Source organism: Lissotriton vulgaris, unplaced genomic scaffold (genome assembly GCF_964263255.1).
Source record: "Lissotriton vulgaris unplaced genomic scaffold, aLisVul1.2 SCAFFOLD_1647, whole genome shotgun sequence".
Taxonomy (NCBI): Eukaryota; Metazoa; Chordata; class Amphibia; order Caudata; family Salamandridae; genus Lissotriton; species Lissotriton vulgaris.
The window spans coordinates 305,940-329,805 of NW_028255434.1; positions in this window are offsets into that span (position 1 = coordinate 305,940).

Below are 23,866 nucleotides of genomic sequence, written 5' to 3' on the forward strand. Positions count from 1 at the left end.
TAACTCGTATGTAGGAGTTCCGATCGGAGGAACCGGACACGAATCCTCTAACCGGGAATCCCTCATAGTACCACAACTAAACAAATTCCTAAGACTGCTAAAACCAGGCATCTTGCTCACTAGTCTAGCTTCAAACAACAAGGGTAATCTAAAATCGATAAGCTTGTGAATACACGAATCCCTTGGCTTTGGGGCCTGCAGGTACCAAATCAAAGCTATCCACTAAAGGATACAAACCAAACTAAGGACTAAGAACTAGGAGACGCTCCCTTTATACTTAACTGAATCGTTGATGGCGTCACCAGAAGACCCGTCAATCGTCTCGCTCTACAAACATCTAAGGCTCCAAAACAGGGCGACAGTCAGGGCAGCAGTCCTTCATAGCCGTCGGGACGCGGGAAGCCTCGCAGCAAAGACCTTCAGAACCACGTCGACATGCAGGGGCCGCTGAAGTGGCTGGCCAACCTCCGGAATTTTCACACAACGCTCCTCACGAACCTCTGGCTTGGACCGGTACCGATGAAGTCGCCCCACGTTGGGCGCCAAATGAGGTACTGGGTTTTCTCGGAACCAATACTAATACAAAAACCCAGCGGTGTCAGGGCAACACCCAAAGACCCCGGATTCCCCTGTCTTGGCAAACAGAGACACGGGATACTTCTCGATGACGTCAAAGACCAAAGTTTAATGGTTGCAACCAGGGACAGAGGTCTACGAAGTACACACGGGTAGTTCGAAAGAGACTGCACCATCTCAGTGAACGAAACTCGGTCTTTTATGCCGAAAATTACGCTTCTGGCAACATCACAATTTACATTCAGTGCATACAAAACTAACCAAATGAGCAAGTAGCATTTCAAAAAGTAGCGAATCACGACAGTCAAAGTTAATCCCATTTTCCGTTGTCCAGCCCACCACAAATGGTCGCACATATGTTATTTTCCTGTTCGATCAGGCCGGACAAACCCATCATAAAACCTTCAACTAGATCGATGAACATGTTGTAAAGGAAAGGCAGGAACAGATGGAAAGGAGATAGAGAAGTGGGAACGGTGGGCCATAGAGTCGGACCACGTCCTGCTCTTTGATCTTTATCAGTGCAGCTGCTAATCAAGGAACTGGCTCAGCAGGATTCGCCCCAGGGGAAAAGTCAGTTCGGCCAGGTCAACCAAGTGTCAGCTAAGGCATACGTGTCAAGGACTCGTTCGGCCACAATCATAAGGCCTATGTTAGGGCAACCATACAAGATGGCTGCCGTTTTACAAAATGGAACCCGAGGGTTCAAACTAAATCCTCAAATGGAGAGTGTTCCCCTATAACGGTTCATACGAAAACACTCAGACACGTTAAACTCTTCATTTGCGGTCTGCTGACACCAAGATCGTCCATTTCCGACAATCTTTATAAATCGGGTTTCGGAACTATCAAACCCAATTCGGAACTACGGAACCACACAAAGCGGGATCATGCATGGGTTCCTGGAGTACTATGAGAAGCTTTATGAGAGCACACTCACAGCAGGCGAGGCGGATATAGAGTCCTTCTTGGAGACTGTAACACTTCCACAGCTAGATGAGGAACAGGCGAAACACCTAGGTCGGAACATTACGCTTGAAGAGATTAGGAGCGCCATTAAGCAGATGGCGCGGAATAAGACCCCGGGAGTAGATGGATTACCTATTGAATTTTATATGCAATATATAAACATATTGGCACCAAGGCTTCTGGAGGTCTATGGTGAGGCCCAGGATTTGGGACTGCTCCCGATGACAATGCGAGAGGCCCTCATTGTCCCACTATTAAAGCCGGAACGAGACGGTACGGACTCGGCGGCATACCGCCCAGTGTCCATGTTGGCTACGGACTATAAAATACTTAGTCAGAGCATGGCATCGCGCCTGCTGCAGCATATGACTAGCCTGATCCACGAAGATCAAGCGGGGTTTATCCCTACCAGGAATACCACTACCAATGTGCGGAGACTGATGTGGGTCTTCGGAGAAGCTTGCGAAGGCTTGCCCATGGCCGCAGTTCTCTCCGTGGACATAGAAAAGGCCTTTCACAGCCTAGAATGGCCATATTTGTATAAAACAATGGGGCACTTTGGGCTGGGTGAGGCGTTTGTGGGGTGGACAACGGTGCTGTATACTTCAGCAGTGGCTGGAGTGAAGGTAGGGCAGATGATTTAACCCCCGATATGTGGTAGCCCGTGGGACGCAGCAGGGTTGCCCACTTTCCCCGCTGTTATTTTCTTTAGCAATAGAACCTTTGCCAGCGCTGGCTCGGTTGGGACAGTGGTATGAGGGCCTAGCTTTTAGAGGAGAGCAACAGCATATCTTCTTATACGCAGATGATTTGTTGTTGTTTTTGGCAAATACGGACGAAGCATTGACAGGGCAGCACAACTGTTATCAGATTTTGGGTCGGTTTCAGGACTGAGAGTTAATTGGTCTAAAACATGTTTATTTCCAGTGCGACCAGGGAGGGCGGCACCTAGAATGTCAAAGACAGTGCGGTGGGAACTGTCTTGTTTAAAGTACCTCGGAGTACATGTTTATCATGGAACTAGCGATATGTTAGAAGGCAATATAGGGCGATGTATATGAGCACTAAAGGGAAGTATGGCATTTTGGAGTACCCTCCCGTTGTCGGTAATGGGGAGGATAGCCCTGTTGAACATGCAATACCAAAGGGGATGATGGACGGAGCGTTTGAGCAAATCAAACACTCACCCCAGTCAACGGATCTGGGTTTAATCCATCACCATTCTTTAGCTCACTCCACCACCCCAGTTCAGACATGGCCATATGCAAATCAGTCTGACCCTGTGCCTCATGGGAACAGTCCAGCCCGAACTGCCAAGCCATGTCTTCCCTGGACTGGAAACAAGCATCCTGGGACCGGTTTCGGATTCATAATCCTTACCAGCCAGGGTATCTTCAATCAAGTGGTAGAGTGAGCAAGGGACCCACGTCTGGGCATACCCTGCCAATTTAGGGCGAATAAAGCGATACCAAAGGGGATGATGGACGGAGCGTTTGAGCAAATCAAACACTCACCCCCAGTCAACTGATCTGGGTTTAATCCATCACCATTCTTTAGCTCACTCCACCACCCCAGTTCAGACATGGCCATATGCAAATCAGTCTGACCCTGTGCCTCATGGGAACAGTCCAGCTCGAACTGCCAAGCCATGTCTTCCCTGGACCAGAAACAAGCATCCTGGGACCGGTTTCGAATTCATAATCCTCATCAGCCAGGCTATCTTGAATCCAGTGGTGACTGGGGGTGAGTGTTTGATTTGCTCAAACGCTCCGTCCATCATCCCTTTCGTATCCCTGTTGAAGATGGTGGCACTCCCTCGGCTGTTGTATTTTTTTAGAACATTACCTATATGGGTGCCATGCTCGGTGTTCACCAACTTGAAGTCCATGTCCATGATAGTGGGGCTCATATGGGGGTCGGGGAGGCACAGAGTAGCACTAAAAACATTGATGAGGCCTAAGGCGGAGGGCGGATTGGCGGTTCCTGACCTGGAATTGTATTATATAGTGGCCCAATTACATGTTCTTACACAGGCGGTGGCCTTGGAATTCTGGGGCCCTGAGTCCGTAGAAGGGTGGGGAATACCGAGACATGTCCTATCCTTTATAATAATGCAACAGCGATTGGGCCTGGGAGATCTTACAGTGAAAGAGAAAACTCTGAGGATGTGTTGGAATAGGAGCCAGCGGAGAACAGGTTTGCGGCACCCCAAGGCGCCTGAGATACCACTAGGGATGCTGACAGCATTGCCCCACGGAGGAGATTGGGCGTCATTGTGGGAATGGGAGCAGGCAGGGATCCAAGTGATAGGGGACTTATACAAGGATAGCGTACTGCTGCCTTATCACGTGTTGCAGAAGAGGTTTTATCTCCCGAGGGGAGGTTTTCGGATACATGCGGCCCTGGTGCGGGCAATACAGAAGCATTGTCGGGGGGATTAATAGAGCCTACAATAACGATGGCATGTCAGTATGTGGTGATGGCTGCAGGTCCGTTTAAAGCAGCTACGTGCTTGTACTCGAGGATGTTGACGGTGGAATTAGCCCCATTTTGATACACTACGCATAAAATGGGAGGAGAGCATTGGGAAGCCTATACCGAAGACCACATGGGGACAGATCCTGCGTAGGGCGTCGAAGGGCAAATGGAACGCACGATTCCAACTGGTGCATTTCTTTATATTACATAGGGTGTATTTGACACCTGGCAAGATTATGAAATACTATCATGTTCGCAGCGCTACGTGTCCTAGATGCACTAATGTGGGAACAGAATTGGAGCATATGTTGTCGGAATGCCCGAACTTAGGGAGCTATTGGGAAGAGGTGGGGAACCTATTAAATTTAATCACGGAACGCCAATTGGAATTTGATATGGCCACATACATACGGCACTGGTCCCTCACACCTCCAAGACGATGATAACAAGTAAGTTTGTAGATATTGGTCTAGTGCTGGCGAAAAGGGAAATAACGATGCGCTGGAAATCAAAAGAAGGCCCCAGCAGTAAGAGATGGCGGGCTGAGCTGCTTAAGTGGGCTAGTAGTGAGGGCGCTGTTCGCCTCCAGCAGCCGCGACGTCGGAATAATGAAAAGGCGCTGGACACGGCACGGGCATGGGAGGGGTTGGTTCAGACGCTGATAGGCCAATCGACTGAGGAAAACAGGGAGTAGACAGATGGCGCGCACAGGGGAACTGCAATACCCAGTAGGGGCATCCTGGCTTTATGTCAACACAAACCTTAACTATTGAATTGCTGTGGATGCATGGAACACACCGGCGGAAGGGTGGGGGCAAGGGGGTAGAGGGAGGGGGTTCTTATTTGTTCAGTTGATTAGATGTAATATGTAAACACTGTTGGTTATAGTGCAGCAATGTCTGCGGAATGACGATCTGCTGCAGTTTCCTTTCGTCCTGTAGGGTGAACATTGGACATGGAAATTATTCAGTAGAAAGGTGGACTTGAAATGGAACCAACTGATAAATGACTTACCGGGGGGGAAGAGGGCTGAGTAAATGTGATGATGTGTCTTTGACTGTCGAAATAAAACTCAATAAAATATGTTTACAAAAAAAAAACATATGTATCTTTCATGATTTATGTAGAAACCAATTATATTTTTGAAGAAATAATGTACACACCACCTTTGATAGCCTTTGCAAGTACTTTTTCAATCGTAACCCATATGACAATTTAATTAATGACAGATATATAAAAGAAAATATCCCTTCAGCAGATCATCTCTAACTAAAAAAAATGAACACGCTTGTTTCTTGCTGCACAAATATGAATTCACTGCTACTTAGAAGAACTATAATCTGATCAAAGGAAGGAACGGACAGCGAGATCCAAGACCTCTGCACCTGCCCAGAGTCCAACTGCAGCAGAGATGTAAAAAAAGATAATGCACCAAGTAGAAATATAATCAATATCCACACCAGCCTTAGTCAGTTCTTTGAACCCAACCCACAGTAGGACTGTGTTAAATACACGCAGCAAAGTAGCGTTATACAATGCACATTCGTAAAACACGACTGCGAAGATAAGGACGTATCTCCCAAGTTGCTTCAAAAATTGCGGTGAAGCATATATTAACCCCTCCCCTGCTGATGACGGAACCGCTCCGTCATCAGCTGCGGTGGCGCTGTGCTGATGACAGAACGGTTCCGTCATGGCCCGCCCGACACTCCTGCGCGGCGCGAATTCCGCGCCTGCGCTTAGCGTTCTATTGAGCGGGTGGGGCCATGACGGAACCGCTTCTTCATAAGCACAGCGCAACCGACGCTGGTGACGGAGTGGTTCCGTCACCAGCATGCGCCCGCCGTATTTCCGCCCCGCCCCCTTAGCACCACGGCGGAATAGCCGCCGCAGTGAAGGGGTTAAACAGCAGCACAGCACTGGATGGTTAAAGAACATGAGGGCATCTTGCAATTCCTCAAAGCTCTGCATCCATTTGGAACTCTGACCCAAGGAATGAGCATGCAGGACAGGCCCCAGCGCTGTTTTGCTCTTTTGTGCTTGAAATTGCTGTGCACTACAGAACGTATTCCAAATAATTTCAATGCTGCTTTAATGCTGTTCACTACAGTAAAGAGCATAAGAGAAGCTTCGTGATTGGCGAGGGCATGCTCACAAAACGCTCCACTAGAGACTGAGGGGCTGGAATTGTTGCACTCCACCAGCCTTCCATAGAGCCCATAGAGAGATGTAAAGTACGCATGTCAGGCCGGCTGTTCAAAAGGTATCCTCCAGATTGACATGTGCACTTCATTACAAGGCATCATTGCCATAAAGAATTATGTGATGGCCACACTCCGCGGCCTGGCCCCTGCACTACACTAATTAAACTCAGATCTATGAAGGTGATTTGAAGTGGTGGGCCACCACTCTTTCACCCTCTATTAGAGAGTCGCCTCTGTGCATAGCTCAATGAAAGAGAAAGCAAGTTTGCAAAGATGAAGAATAAAATGGAATCTCTAATGCAAAAGTAAACCAATCAAAAAAGCTGTTCAATATTCGTTGCAAAAGATATTAGAATCAGTTTAATACAAGTCTGTTTTTCTTTTTTTTAAAGGCTCAGCAGCCCAAGTATGTAGAAACATGCAAAAAAAATCGAACTTTTCTATAATTACCTGAGGAGTGCAAAAAGTAAATATGTTGTCATAACTATCTCCTTTTTACTTGTCACAAAACAGTTAGACAAACAGCAGAAGAAATAAGAGCAACTTATCGTTTTGTATCTTTAATTTTGCTCTGTGCCCTAAGCTGGCTTTCCTCTTGGCTGCTGACTCTGTGATGGCAGACCTCAACTGTAATAAGTTATTACAGTTGAGTTCTTGCATCATTTATTTATCATTGATGACTGGGTGTGTCTCAAGTCACCTATTACACAGAAATTCGAAGCAGGTTTTATACAACAGGGATTGCAGATTCCCATGTATTATATAGGAATTGAGAGACTGTTTTTTATACAGAAATTACAGAATCCCATGTATTATAATAAAGTATCTAAGGTGGTAGGAAGAGGATAAATTCAGGTAGTTGTGTTATAGACACTGGCGTCTACTGGTCATGTCATATATGGCTCAGCAACATGTCCCTGAGATACCTTTTCGGATTTTCCTCTTTGTACAAAAAGGAGAGTTGGTGATGTTCAGACTGGGTCAGACGCCACAGCGCTAGGCTTGAATTGGAAATTGCATGAGAATATTGAGTATTAGGCTTTTCAACGGTACATGATAAATTATATTTCATGTTCTGTTAGTGTAATAGCCTGTATGAAACCTCCCACCTGGCACAACACTCGCCTAGTATCCACCAAAAGTAAGTCAGGAAGCTCACGGCTGTTAGCGTCACCACAGTCCTGCACATCTCCAACATCTATATAAGTCTGGTCATAAGCACAAAATGAAAGATGCCCATATTGAATTCTTCTCCAACAGAAGTGAACCAGTGTGCATGGTTAAGAAGGTAATTTCCAAGTCACTACGGAGTTGACTACTGTCATAGGGACTTGTCCCTCTCAAACAATTCGGCTGATCTCTGACTGGAGTTTGGTGGTTTGCTGGCAGTGCCTTGATTCTTTTGATCTGTCGGAGTTATTTGGCACATTCGATCTTCAGATTATTGGATCACTACGGTAGGAGATATCGATCGCTGGCCTTAGCCATCCAAGCTAATTTGTTGCTGCTCTACTATTTGCTTGTTGATCCTAGCCGATTGATTGAGGGATTGCTCATGGGTGGGCTGTCACCCCCTTTCTTTTCCAACATCTGTATCTAGCCACTGGAAGAACTGGTCCAATGTCATGTACTCTGTGGTTACATGTACATCTACAACCCCCAGATTCCTTGTGGGAGGCAGATGCCATGGACAGAGACAGTCCAGTTTTGTTGGGCAGGGGTCTGGGACCAGTAATCAAGCTAACTTTTGAAAAACTGAAGTGTTTCTGGTAGAGGATATTCTGAAAATTCATCAAAATCATTTCCACCATCAGTGGTGGACAAATGTCCAGTCCTGTTACTGTAGTCCAGAACTTATGTTTCTAGCTCGACAGTGACCATAGTTTGGCACCCTACATTTTCTCAGTGACCTTATCATACGGCTTCCACTTCTCAGTAGGAACTGTGCATTTGTTAGACAACATAAAGGTTGGGATGGTGCCAGACTGATTCTATGCACTCCCTCAGGATATGTTGACCTAGAGACCAGCTAGCTCACAGTGCCACCATAAGTACCCCTAACCCTGCCATTGTGACAAATGGTTTTGGCAACCTCAGAACATGACAACCCTGATCTGCACCCCCCCAACAGGAGTCGTAGTGACAGACCTAGAACCCTTTCCCTCAGTCACTAGTGCTGTTTCAGGGAGATATACAAGAAATACTCAAAGGGGCATTTTCAATATTTATTGAAGATTATGATTCTTGTATGAAATATATGTGCTGCAATGGTCAATAGACAGAAGCATATACAAGTGATTAGCAATATCAGGACAGTGAACAGAATAAACAATCCCACCATTGTGCTAAAACAGTGTATATATGCTTCAACCTGTAAGTTTTTTCCTCCTCTTCTCTTTCCTCCCAGGCTGGCGGCAGGAAACCCCTCAGGGTAGCTGTGCGCCTTATAAACTCAAATAACATAACATATATGCTTAGTTGGACGGTCTTCCTCACAGAGGGATCAATATGAACCAGCTGAGCTGAAGCTCTGACACAGCAATGACTTTGCAATGACAGCAGACTACTCCTTTCCCTGAGCATGGAAATACATATGTATTTTCTAACAACAGTATTCATGCTTCTGTATCAATGTTATAAGGATTTTATAGTTAGGGTTAGATTTCACTTGTATAAAACCAGAGAATTCAACTTAGGCCCCCATAATGCACTGCTTATTACCTCACATATTACATCACTCATGACATGGTCAGTGACTTCACTGATGAAAACATTGATGACATCTCAAATGACATCACTGATGACACCATCCAGTGAGTGCAAGTCTTTTGTAAGAGATTATGATTAATAAACATATATACTAAGCTACTACAAAACTTAAAGTAGTATACTAGGTGCACTACTAATCAGTAAAACTACTTTGAATATACATAATGTGATTGGCTGTGTGACTGTGTGTATTCTTGTGTGTATCAGTGGGTAAGTGCTTGTATAAGTGGTTGTGTAAGGAGCTGTGTGAATTAGTGAGATGCTGTGTGAGTGGCTGTATTGGTGAGTGACTGGGTGGGTTGGTGGATGTATCTGTGGGTGAGTGACAGTGTCAATGGCTCTATCAATAAATGGGTGTGAAGTGACTGTATGGGTGAGTGAGTAGGTGTCTGAATGGCTGTATGAGTAAATTATTGGGTGTGTAAGTGGCTTTATGGGTGACTGATTGGCTGTTTGAATAGGTGTTTCATTATGTGACTTAATGTGTGAGTGACTGTATTGCACAGTGAGTGTCTGCGTGAATGGATGTATGGGTGAGTACAGGAATGTGTGAGTGCTTGTATGGAGATGTGAATGTGTATCTAAGTGGTCGTGTGAGTGTATGAGGGATTCTATGGGTGAGTGAGCGGCTGCGTTGAGAGGCTCATTGGGTGAGTGAGTGGGTGTGTAACCATGTAGATAAATAGGTGGATGTGTAAGTAGCTGTATGGGTAAGTGTGTGGTTATGTAGTTCGCTGTATGGGTGAGTAACTGGTTGTATGAGTAGCTGTATGGGTGAGTGATTGGTTGTGTAAGTGGGTTACGAGTGAGGGAGTTGGTATGTGAGTGGCTCAATGGAGGACTGAGGTGGTGTATGACTACTGGTATAGGTCTGTGAATGGGTATGTCAGTTGTTGTGGTGGTCTGTAAGTGGGTGTGCGTAGGTGTGTGAGTGGTTCTGTGAAAGATGTCATCAGTGATGTAATTTGAGATGTCGCCAGTGATGTCATCAGTGATGTCACTGACCATGTCATAAGTGATGTAATATGTGTGGTCATAAGCAGTGCATTGCGAGGGCGTATGTTATAGTTAGCTTAGCTAACTATAACTAATTAATTTAGCTGGTTTTGTATGAGTGAAATTTGACCCTAACTATATCATCCCTGTAACCTTTATTTTTTTTCAGAGAATTTCTAAGGTTTTTTAAAATCCTAATTCCTAACTATAACGTCCCTGTAACCTTTGGTTTTTTCAGTGAATTTCTAGGTTTTTTTGTAACTAGTAGTCACGTTTGCAGAGCGGTGGAGAAAGGGGGGCTGGGCATTCGACCAGCTCTCACGATTTCTGCTGTGAACACTTGCAGGAGGTACCAGGAAGGCTTCTTGTACCCCAAGGTCCCTGAGCAGTAAAGTGAACGTCATGACCCAACCAGTAGTGCACCACGAGCTGCAATTGCAGAGTGGTGGAGAAAGGGGGTGTGGCCTCCAAAGACCTCTTTAAAATTCTGATGTGTGGGAATTATTAGAGATAACAGGAGGGTTAGTTGACTCCCAATGATGTCCTTGGGCCCAACTACCCTTCCTGTTACCTCTAGTAAGTCCCACAAAGCAGGATTGTTAAGACTTTGTAGAAGGGCACACCTCCTTTCTCTACCACTCAGTAAACGTGCCTCCTGGCATACTACTAGTTGGGGGATGAATTCCCCTTGGCTCTTGAAGGTCCTTGGGGGCCAACTAACCCTCCTGTTACCTCCAATAACACCCACACAGCTGGATTGCTGAGAGGTGGTCAGAGGCCATGCCCCCTTTGCCCACCACTCTGCAAGCACAACTACTAGTTAAAAAACCCATAGAAAATTCCCTTAGAAAACCAAAGGTTACAGGGACGAAATAGTTAGGAAATTGAATTTCAAAAACCTTACAAATTCACTGAGAAAACCAAAGGTTACAGGGACGTTATAGATAGGATCAGGATTTACTTGCAAAATACCAGTGAAATTCAGCAGTTATAGTTACCTGAGCTAACTATACCTTACGCCTTCGCAATGCACTGCTTATGATCTCAAATATTACATCACTCATGAAAAGGTCAGTGACATCACTTAGGACATCTCAAATGGCATCACTGATGATATCACTAATAACATCATCCACATAACCACTCACACCCTCATACAACCTCTTGTACGCCCACTCCCCCACAAACATTCACATACCCATTCACAGACTGATACCAGTACTCACACACCCACTCACTCCTCCATAGAGGCACTCACATACCCACTCACTCACTCATACAGCCACTCACACAAGCATTCACTCACCCATACAAAAACTCATACAACCATTCACTCACCTGTATAGTCACTCACATAGCCACACACTCACCCACTCAGCCACTCACACACCCACTTATTTATGTAAGCAGTCACTCACACACCCACACACTCACCCATACAACCTCTTAACACAGCCACTCACTCATCCATACAAGCACTCACACACTCACTCACACACCCACACAACTTGGCCTGGGCTAAGGTTGAAGAGTTCCGGTACACTAAGCGGAACTCCATGAAGTGACAAAAGTTCTGCAAGCTGTGAATACATTATGACATGCCATTCACGCTGATTTTTAGTGCTGGGTGTTTGTCCCGCTCTGTAAAATCAGCCCAAATTGCGCCACGCTTAGTGCAATAGGGTGCTGCTTCTTTTTGCCACTCGAGTAGATGTTCTACTCGAGCTGCAGCTTCCTCAATGCAAATGGAATGTTTCTCATTGCGACGGTAGAAACCATCTGCGAACACCCACGTTGAGACATCTCACCGGAAGATGGGGAGATGGTCTGGAGTAAGATTTTCCTCCCTCGCACTTGCCAATGTTACAATTGGCAAGCGCAAGTGAGGCAAAAACTCAGCTCCGAAGCGTTTTTTGAAACTCTGCATGCTACGCGGAGCGTGGAGTGGGCTAAACACTGCAAAGTCCGCAATCAGAGCAAAGTTTCACACCCAGGCATACACACAACCACTTACATACCCATACACACATCCATACCAACACTAACACATCCCCTCCCTCTCGCATACAGCCATTCACACAGACACTTACTCTCCACTACAGCCATTCACCCACCAACTGACTTAACCAAACACCCACTCAAACAGCCACCACTCACCCAAAGAGCCACTTACACACTGAGCCACTCACTCATACAGCCAGACATCCACTCACTCACACATACACTCACTACACCCCCACTTACCCACCCATAGAGCCACTCGCGCTGCCACTCACTCACCCAACAGCCACTTATACACCCATTCTCTTACCAATGCTGCCACTCACACAGCATCTTACTCACCCACTCAGCTACTCACACACTCACTTATACAGCCATACAGCCACTTACATACCCATACACAAAAAGATACATACACTCACACAGCTACTCACTTAATATATGTTAAAAGTAAAACCACTCAGTAATAGTGCACCTAGTATACTAGTTAACTTATGTAGTAGGTTAGTATATATGTCTATATATGATGTCACCAGTGATGTCATTTGAAATGTCATCAGTGATGTCACTGATCATGTCATGAGTGATGTAATACGTGATATCATAAACAGTGCATTACATGGGGCATAATTGTATTTTTTATTTAATTTTATTTATTTATAAAGTTTTATATAGCGTGAACCAGATCTCGAAGGATATCAGATCGCTTTACAAAAAGTACAGCGCCTTCAACTGGTGAGCAGTGTCGTTTGGATTTGTTTGCGGTTAGCTCAGACCGCAAAGCGCCCCGCCGCAAAAGAGCGGATTGTCAGCGCAGGAGAAAAGATTTGCTGTACGAACAACGTGACTGGTTGGGTAGGACACTAAACATGAAAGATTACAATAGTGTCCACAATCAACCCACTGTGGTATTTAAAAAACAGTATTGAGGGGAGTGGCGATATGTACTGAGAAATCATATTGAGTAGAACTACTAAGATGCAACTGGCAATCTAGTTGAAGCGGGACATTCAAATTGCGCAGGTGCGCTGAGAGGGGTATTGCTGTTCCCTGTTGCCGATATACCAGTGATCAAGGGCCATGCCCGAAACGCATATGGATTTTCATTTCTGGCAAAGCTGAAAGAATGACTGTTAAGGACACCTTTGTTTCCTTTGATGTCCACCAATAAATGGAGAAATGTTCACGCTGTTCCACTGGAACCAAGCTATAACTGTCCGAAGAGCCAATACCAAGGGCAAAAATGCCCTTGAGTTTCTTGTGTTTGGTTCAAAGAGGACCTTTATCACCTTGATGTTTTTGTCCTTAAAATTGTATCATGGTTCTAAATGCCTTGGAAGCACTGCTGTATACTCATAATAAGGTTGTAGATCAGGAAGAGAAAGGGAAGATCAAAGAAGATTTGATGGTCATGTCCCCATGTTGACTGCTGGCTTCAATTGTTAAATAAAAGAAGTACAATGAAGGTCACAAAAGTATTCCTGGTAGAAAAATTAAAAAAATACTAAATGCTGAAAACCATTAGGAGGAGCCCTGGACTGTCTTGATATCATGCAAATCTGCAATGTTAAAACTGCTGACATTAGCACCAGCACATCAAAACCACTTAGGTTCCCTAGATGGCATCAACAATCAAAGAAGTGCCTGATGAACAGCATCAAATTGAGAGTTGTCTCAAGTCCAGAACCCGCTCTACCTTAATTCTTCCAATATGGATTTCGAGATTTTTGGTCTTGTGACCCACAGTCATATCATTCAAATGACCACCTAAAGTGGGCTCACTTCCACTTCCACTTCCTGTGCAGATGGCACATCACTGTGGCGTTATCTTTGACATAGGCTTGACTTTAACGCACTGGCTCAAATGAACATGGTCATCAAAACTACATTAACAGTGTTAAATGGCAGATGGTCACAGGAACTTTAAAGGTGTGTGCTGCTTTTGGCTGGAAAGCATTTGTTGATCTACGTACACTCTTAACATGTGCTGCCTGTTTTGGGGCCAATGGAATTATGCAACAAAGGTGGACACAATTATGCCACAGTCTTGACTAAATTATGCAGCAAAAAAACGTAGTGAGGGAATCCGTGGCGGAGGCGGCCATTGGGGGGCACAAACAAACGTTGTTGCACAGGGTTCCACCTGTGCTTCCAGGAGATCTGCGGCTGCCCCGGTTTTTTAGAAGGTAGTTCCAGACACGCGGAAATCCCCTTCGGTGACAGTACATTACCGGCTGTGCACGCATGCTTGCGGATCCCCACCCTTACAGTTCCGGCATCTGAAATATAGCTTGTTTACCCGAGGACACGGACTGTTACCCACCTGGTGGATAATATCATATTGCAGAAGGCGAACCTATAGGACCGCCACGGTGTGGACACAGAACGCTTCTTTTCCCTGGACCGTGGAAAATGGAAACCGATGGAGAGCTGTGCAGAAAACAATATATCTAAACCTGTACCTGACATACTGTGCAATTCTCCGCCATCATATAAACAATGCTGAGATCCATCCCCCTGAACTACTCTTTGCTTTATTCGCAACGTCTGTTTCATTAGTGACGATTATCTAGGCGACTATTTAGGAGTCGCCTCACCCTCCGCCATCCAAGCGGCCCTCGGGTTGGGTATTTTAAGACAGTGGATCTCAGCTTTGCCTAAATATTCTGCCTTGACGCAGAAACCTATCAGTTGTGTGTCCCCTACCCCATGGTACATCCCATCGCTCTGACGAAGGTGTGGCCCGAAAAAGCCTCACACAAAACGCGCATTGGCGTGGTTCCTGTGAGCGGCAGACGCTGTGTTACTCTGGCTAAACCTTACCATCGTGTCTCTGTCATCTCACCTTCCCTATTTCTGTCCACACAGTCTTATCTCCATCCAGACTGTAGGCTAGCTTGTACCAGTATGAAAGTGAAATTGGTGTATGAGTGAGTTTCAAATGACTGACTTTTATAGTGTGTAACTGAGTGTGCATTTTTTCGTGATGATTGGGTGTGTGTGGGACCCCTGTGTCTTTTAAATATCATTATTGAATCTGATATTAAACATTCTTTGTACAAACAGAATTATGTATTATTCCAATATCAAATAATGTCGTTCATGGATATTTATGTCTTTGATAAAAAATAAATGTATAAAAAAGAAAATGAAATTGTGCTGAATAGTAATTGGCTCTGATGGTTTGGAGTTGGTCACCCTAATTTCTAACTGAAGGATCCTCTTGTAGGACCTATACACATGTTCTGGCAGGGTTTTGCTCTTCTTTTTCCATTCCACCAGTGCTAAAGCCAGCCCTGCCCTTTCGGCCAATTCACCTCACCCATTGGTACCTCCATTGGCCTTGTTACAGCAGTAGTAGCTTCAACTCACCAGGGATTGGCAATGCAGGATTTGCACACACACCAAACTAAGTTTGCAAACTTCACAGTCTCTCTGCTTCATGCACAAGCACTTTTAACATGTGCTACCTGCTCTGGAGCCACTGGAATTATGCAGCAAATGAGGACAAAATGATGCCGCAGTATTGACAAAATTATGCAGCAAAAAAAAAAGGCTGCAGCGTAATGCAGTATATTTTCTGATACTTTATTATTTTGACATTTTTACATATGCTAACAGTCTCTGAAAAGATGTTGCCTTATTAGTACCAGTGTAACATACAAATGCAGCAGTGAGAAAGACGATCAGTCGACCTTTGCAAAGGACCATCCACTTTGCTGCAACACAAGGCACATTTTTTGTAACTTTTGATCCGTTTGAGCTACCAACAATTTTTTAGTTAAAATTGTCAGATTATCTAGCAGCTGTTGTGTTAGGTGTCAAATATGACAGCACCATAATTATACAGAAAACATTTACAAACTAGGATATTTGCCATTCATGTTTGAACTGGTCTTGTGGAAAAAGGGAGACGTGCTGATGACAGAAACTCCATGGTTTGGAGACAAATGGCTTGTGATTCGACTTTTAAGCGTATTTGGGAAAGTTTGTGATTGGAAACATATCCCACTTTGTGAATATATTTTAGTGTCAGTAACTCATATTAAACCTTAAATAATCATGTATATCCATTGGTTGAATTAAATAACATAATAAGCTGCAACTGGTCAGTGAAATTGCAAGTAAATACCAAAAATTGGGATATTTTGTGCATTCTGGCTACATCTCTGACTCCAACCACTGATCCAATCCTCTGGTTATTCCCCCCCTCTGATTCTCTGCCCACAGTTCCCCTACTTTTTTTCCCCACTTCGTCCACTGACTTTAGCACTGATTAGCAGTGGTAAAGTGCACAAAGTTCTAAAAGCCAGCAACAATGGTTTCAGAATACAGAACAGTAAAGGCAAAAAGTTTGGGTATGACCCCCAAAAAAGGGCACGTCCAACACTGATCTGCTAGCAGTAGGCACTCTGAGTGTGGGGATAAACTGGGGGTGCATCCCAAGGCCACTAGAACTTCGTGGTCTGCCTGGGAGTTAACCAAAACGTCAGGAGCTCTTCCAGTGCACACTGATGAATCCAGTGGTGTAACAAAGCCACTCAGAGCCCCTGCGGTGCGGGGGGCCCAAGCTCCAGGGGGGCCCTCAGCTCTGCGGCGGCGGGAAAAGAGTGAGGTGAAGACTGCTCCGGTCCTGGGCAGCAAGAACAGGGATCGCCGTAGCGGAGCGAAAGGCAGAGCCGCAGGCGCACAGGAGAAGGCGGCGAGGCACCCTCTCTAAGGTACCGGGGCTGCAGCGGTGATTGGGGGCCAGTGCTCCTCGGTTCAGGTCCCGGGGGCTGCGGCGGTGATGAGGCAATTAAGGCAAGAGGCCCCAGGGCATAGCAGGCACCGCGCGTGGGGCACCTCAGCACGTCGGCTAGGTCCCGGACGACAGCAGCAACTAGTTGGCCAAACCTTCCGGAACAAACCCACCCCTGGCCCCCAGAGAACACTCTTCATCGGAGCAGCCTGTGACGCCACGGACTCTCATGGACCTCTTTACTTTTTCTTTTGTCCTGGCCGCCATTTTGCTGTTGTTCTCGGCCACTTTTCTCTGGACCCTGACCTGCCATCTTGTCCATTCCCTCGTCCTTTACCCTTTTCCCTCGTTTCCCCCTTTACGATCCTCAAATGTTTCTTCCCTTTTCTGATTTGCCTTTTCTCCATACCCTTGTATCCCTCCCACCCACCCTTGGTGCTGTGACTGCGTCCCTCCTCCGACCCCACTTAATGAAACTCTGCTCTCCAGTTTTTTTTGGGTCTTGACCTGAGAAAATCTACTATGTATATATATATATATATATGTATATAGAGATAACTCTAATCACTAGTATATGCAGTAGACCTTTGTACTCTCTAACATTCCTATGTGACTCTTAGAGTATATCCATATGTATCTCTTCCTTGAGTGACTTTACTATGTGTACATTTGCAATTTTTCTTTCTGTTTGTACCTCTTCCTTGTGTGACTTCACATCTTGTACATTTGCAATGTGTCTTTCTGTTTGTATCTCTTCCTTGTGTGACTTTACATCTTGTACATTTGCAATTGTTTCTGTTTGTATCTCTTATGTAATGCATGTAATCCTAAATCCTTATGTTTTGCAACTGGTTCTTATGTAAAGCGCTCTGACACCTTCGGGTAAAGTTCGTGCTACATAAAATCACATTAAATAAAATAAAAATAAATAAATGAACAGTTCCCTGGTGTGACAGCTCCTGACGGAGTCCGGAGAGGTGCACCTCCATTTCACACTCAGGGCGCCTCGCAGCAGCTAGAGTGCATCGGAGCGCTACAGAGATACTTTTAAGACTGTTTAAGAAAGGAAGGCGACTCCGGTCACATTTCTCTAGACCGTCACTGTGACTTCTTGGCCAGCTGCTTTTAATTCACTTCTTGCTGGTGCTGAGTTTGAGTGTCTTTGAAGCGTGCTGTAGTGTTAAAAAGGTGGGGGTTCCATAATCGATTTATGTCCACTAGTGGGCACCCCGAATATCGGAGGTGACAGGTGACGAGGCGCTAGATTCCTGCAGACAGGTGGAGAGGCGCGCAGTACCTGAGCTGACAAAAGGGACAGAGACCCCGTGCATTATTTATGGGTTCCTTGTCAGCAGAAAGGGAGCGAGGCAGCAGCCTGCCGGCGCTGGCGCCTCGCGAGGAGTGCGGGGTAGGAGGAGGGCTGCAGAGCGAGAGCAGCCCCCGTCTGGTGCAGCACCGTGGGCAGCGGCAGCTCAGACTGAGCGCAGGCAGGGAAGCAGCGCCCGGTACCGCGCCGCTGCTGCTGTCGGTGCCGCTCCGTCCATCCCCGGCCGCCGCATCCTGACCCGCCCGGGCCCCGTCCTCCCTCGCCATGGCTTTGATAGTGCACCTCAAGACGGTCACCGACCTGCGGGGCAAGGGGGACCGCATCGCCAAGGTGGCCTTCAGAGGTAGGAGCCCGCGCCGTGTCCGGTGTGTGCATGTGTGGCCCTGGGCACCAAAAGTTACCGGCGGCTGTGTGGGCGCTCGGCATGCAGCGCCCACACGCAGCCGCGCAGCGCTATAGCGCCATCCCACCTGGGATGTGTCTGTAGTATTCTATGACATAGACAATGATACTATACGGTCTGGTGCAGTATGTTGTAATGTGTTACGCTATCGCATTGTTTGGCAAGGTGTGTACTGATAGATTACGCTACATTTCGATACAGTACGATACAGTGCGGCTTCTTCGGCTGCGCTGTATTGAATTTTACATTCTACGAAGGTGGCGTGTAGACTTTTTTATAGTATTGTTTCTCGTCGTGTGTTTTGGTCCATTACCCTACCTACATGTACAGTATGGTATGCTGTATTATCATTAATATTACCATACGTTATATAGCATTACAGAGTCGTCCATTGTTTAGAGCAAGAGACTTACCGTATGTTCTGCTAAGTTGTATTAAGTGTTCTATCATGCTGTGTGTTACATTGGGTTGTGTTACGCTGCGTTGTTCTGAATTGCGCGTGTTATGTTTAGCGTGCGTTGTGTTGTGTTACGCTACTGTATGTTATATTCTGTTTTATTACACCACGTGTTGTGTTACAGGGGCTTCTGTAGTGCGACATGCATTATACAGAGGTCTGTACCTTGTGATGTAATTCACTGAGTGTAGACTGCATGCGTAGCTATGGTATGAGACCGGACAGCCTCTGGGCGCTACTGTCATTTATTTTCGAAAGGATGCTCCTGCCTGCAGACAGCGCTCTGTAACAGTTGATATAGCAGGGCTCCGGGGCTGGTTACAGGCAGGGCGGGCTATAGGTGACGTTCTTGCGGGGGACGAAGAAGGCAGGACAGAGGGAAGAGTCAGTCCTCCCGGGCTTGGGATGAATGACAGTATCACTGATGTGAGTTTTTTGTTGTTGTTGGTTTTGTGTTTCATATAGCAGAACCTAGACCCGAAGGTATCGGAGCGCTTTACATGAGCACTGGTTACGTTACAGATGGACACATCCATTTTTTGTTAGGCACGGGATATTAAATGATTTGCCCAGAATGTTGAGCGTCCCTGCCAAGACTCGAACTGGGTCCCCCAGCTTCGAGGTCCACTGCCCTGGCCGTTAAGCCACACCCTCTCATTAGTTCGTGTGTGCTGAGTCCGCCGTGCGTGTACCAAGCAGCGGACAACAAGGGACGACTGTCTTAGAAAGTTCACTATTAAGTTTGCACCGGACCCTGCAGCCTCCGTCACACGCGGGGGCAGGTCCGAGGAGAAGCCCTGTTGTAACTCCAGCCCTGGACCCAGAGAGACCCCTGTCCTTGTACACGGGGCTAGGGGTGGAAATACAGAGCCAGCCATAGGTCTATCGTGTACACTGTGCATGAAATGAAAGTATCATAGGGCAGGTACTCGTCCTCGGGCATTAGTTATTAGACAGAAGTGGCAGCAGGGAAGTGTTGGTACTCTCGCAATAAGAGATTTGCACCACAGGTTAAAGGTTTCGGTACTCTCTCATTGAAAGTGATGTAGCACTTCTGAGGAGTGCTGGTACTTTCCCAGGGCTTTAAGTGGGGCGGGTCTCGACGGGTCTGAGCACCGGCAGTGTTTTTAAAGGGGGCCTCGAAACGGGTCTCTATCGGGCTCTGTTTGCTCCCAGGCACAGGCGGTCCGTTTTTGTCCGGACTGCAGTGACAGCAGGCACATGAATGTGTGCGTGCACACACTTCTCACTTCTCACCAGTGGCTAAGTTATGGCATGACGTCATGCCAGGTGAGCGTTGTAGGGGAAGAGAAATCCTTTAAAGACAGTCATTTTCTCTCTGGATTTTCCTTCTCCTTTTGAAACTCAGGAGCAGCAACATTGTCGTCGTAGTGTCACCAGGGCTTTAAGTGGAAGTTCGTTCAATATTAAATAATAGCCATAGTTGCTGCTTATTTATCTTATGCAATTAACAACCATTGGCAAAGCCAATAGTCCTGACTTGTATGTATGATGTTATTTGTTGTATCAAATATCTGGATGCAACGACAGAAACAGCAAAATACAAGTTGGGCAGCACACTATGCTAAGCACAGATTTTAGCCTACCTGTTTTAAGCCACACCCTTAATTACATTGGCCACTCCCCTTTGAGAGACCCTCCAGTTTTTTCATTCCACTTAAGCCCTGTACTTTCCCATTAAACGTATTGCACCGCTCTGAGAAGTGCTGGTTATCTGATGGTAAGGGTCGCTCAGCTCTACTGATAAGTGCTGACACGCTCCATATAAAATATGTGACCCCCTGCTTAGAAGGGCTGATACTCTCCCAATAAAAGTAGTGCAGTCCTGTTAATGAGTGGCCATACTCTCCACTTCAAAGTAGTGCAGCTCTGCAGAGAAGTGCTGGTACTCTTCTATTAAAGAGTGCAGCCCTGCTGAGAAGTGATGGTACTTTTCATCTAAAGAGTGTAACATCGCTGAGAAGTGCTGGCTCTCTTCCACTAAATGAGCACAGCCCTGCTGAGAAGTGCTGGCTCTCTTCCATTAAAAGAGTGCTGCCCTGCTGAGAAGTGCTAGTTCAGTTCCATTAAAAGAGTGCAGCCCAGCTGAGAAGTGCTAGTTCTCTTCCATTAAAAGAGTGCAGCCCCACTGAGAAGTGCTAGTTCTCTTCCATTAAAAGAGCACAGCCCTGCTGAGAAGTGCTAGTTCACTTCCATTAAAAGAGTGCAGCCCTGCTGAGAAGTGCTGGTTCTCTTCCATTAAAAGAGCGCAGGCCAGCAGGAAAGTGCTGGCTCTCTTCCATTAAGAGAGCGTAGCCCCGCTGAGAAGTGCTGGCTCTCTTCCATTAAACGAGCGCAGGCCAGCTGAGAAGTGCTGGCTCTCTTCCATTAAAAGAGCGCAGCCCTGCTGAGAAGTGCTAGTTCACTTCCATTAAAAGAGTGCAGCCCTGCTGAGAAGTGCTGGTTCTCTTCCATTAAAAGAGCACTGCCCTGCTGAGAAGTGCTGGCTCTCTTCCATTAAAAGAGCACAGGCCAGCTGAGAAGTGCTGGCTCTCTTCCATTAAAAGAGCGCAGGCCAGCAGGAAAGTGCTGGCTCTCTTCCATTAAGTGAGCGTAGCCCCGCTGAGAAGTGCTGGCTCTCTTCCATTAAAAGAGCGTAGCCCAGCTGAGAAGTGCTGGTTCTCTTCCATTAAAAGAGTGCAGGCCAGCAGGGAAGTGCTGGCTCTCTTCCATTAAAAGAGCGCAGCCCTGCTGAGAAGTGCTGGCTCTCTTCCATTAAAAGAGCGCAGCCCAGCTGAGAAGTGCTGGTTCTCTTCCAATAAAAGAGCGCAGCCCAGCTGAGAAGTGCTGGTTCTCTTCCATTAAAAGAGCGCAGCCCAGCTGAGAAGTGCTGGTTCTCTTCCATTAAAAGAGCGCAGCCCAGCTGAGAAGTGCTGGTTCTCTTCCATTAAAAGAGCACTGCCCTGCTGAGAAGTGCTGGCTCTCTTCCATTAAAAGAGCGCAGCCCAGCTGAGAAGTGCTGGCTCTCTTCCATTAAAAGAGCGCAGGCCAGCTGAGAAGTGCTGGCTCTCTTCCATTAAAAGAGCGGAGGCCAGCTGAAAAGTGCTGGTTCTCTTCCATTAGAAGAGCGCAGCCCAGCTGAGAAGTGCTGGCTCTCTTCCATTAAAAGAGCGGAGGCCAGCTGAGAAGTGCTAGTTCTCTTCCATCTAAAGAGCGCAGCCCTGCTGAGAAGTGCTAGTTCTCTTCCATTAAAAGAGCGCAGCCCAGCTGAGAAGTGCTGGCTCTCTTCCATTAAAAGAGCGCAGCCCAGCTGAGAAGTGCTGGTTCACTTCCAATAAAAGAGCGCAGCCCAGCTGAGAAGTGCTGGCTCTCTTCCATTAAAAGAGCGCAGGCCAGCTGAGAAGTGCTGGCTCTCTTCCATTAAAAGAGCAGAGGCCAGCTGAAAAGTGCTGGTTCTCTTCCATTAGAAGAGCGCAGCCCAGCTGAGAAGTGCTGGCTCACTTCCATTAGAAGAGCGCAGCCCAGCTGAGAAGTGCTGGCTCACTTCCATTAAAAGAGCGCTGCCCTGCTGAGAAGTGCTGGCTCTCTTCCATTAAAAGAGCGCAGCCCAGCTGAGAAGTGCTGGTTCACTTCCAATAAAAGAGCGCAGCCCCGCTGAGAAGTGCTGGCTCTCTTCCATTAAAAGAGCGCAGCCCAGCTGAGAAGTGCTGGCACTCTTCCATTAAAAGAGCGCAGCCCTGCTGAGAAGTGCTGGCTCACTTCCATTAAAAGAGCGCAGCCCAGCTGAGAAGTGCTGGCTCTCTTCCATTAAAAGAGCGCAGGCCAGCTGAAAAGTGCTGGTTCTCTTCCATTAAAAGAGCGCAGCCCAGCTGAGACGTGCTGGCTCTCTTCCATTAAAATAGCGCAGCCCAGCTGAGAAGTGCTGGCTCTCTTCCATTAAAAGAGCGCAGGCCAGCAGGAAAGTGCTGGCTCTCTTCCATTAAGAGAGCGTAGCCCCGCTGAGAAGTGCTGGCTCTCTTCCATTAAACGAGCGCAGGCCAGCTGAGAAGTGCTGGCTCTCTTCCATTAAAAGAGCGCAGCCCTGCTGAGAAGTGCTGGCTCACTTCCATTAAAAGAGCGCTGCCCTGCTGAGAAGTGCTGGCTCTCTTCCATTAAAAGAGCGCAGCCCAGCTGAGAAGTGCTGGTTCTCTTCCAATAAATGAGCACAGCCCTGCTGAGAAGTGCTAGCTCTCTTCCATTAAAAGAGCGCAGCCCAGCTGAGAAGTGCTAGTTCTCTTCCATTAAAAGAGCGCTGCCCTGCTGAGAAGTGCTAGTTCCCTTCCAATAAAAGAGCGCAGCCCAGCTGAGAAGTGCTGGCTCTCTTCCATTAAAAGAGCGCAGGCCAGCTGAGAAGTGCTAGTTCTCTTCCATTAAAAGAGCGCTGCCCTGCTGAGAAGTGCTAGTTCCCTTCCAATAAAAGAGCGCAGCCCAGCTGAGAAGTGCGGGCTCTCTTCCATTAAAAGAGCGCAGGCCAGCTGAGAAGTGCTAGTTCTCTTCCATTAAAAGAGCGCAGCCCAGCTGAGAAGTGCTAGTTCTCTTCCATTAAAAGAGCGCTGCCCTGCTGAGAAGTGCTAGTTCCCTTCCAATAAAAGAGCGCTGCCCTGCTGAGAAGTGCTAGTTCCCTTCCAATAAAAGAGCGCTGCCCTGCTGAGAAGTGCTGGTTCTCTTCCATCTAAAGAGTGAGCTGTTTTTCTTCCCTTAAAGGAGTGCATCCCATGGTAATCTTCCTTTCGATTGAGAGAAGTGCTGGTAATCTTCCTTTCGATGGAGAGAAGTGCTGGTAATCATCCTTTCGATTGAGAGAAGTGCTGGTACTGCTCTAACTGTCTTACAGCACCTGCCCACAAACATTGGTCAAGGACGATGGGGCAGACACAGGGGTGAACAGCAATGAAACAATCATGTC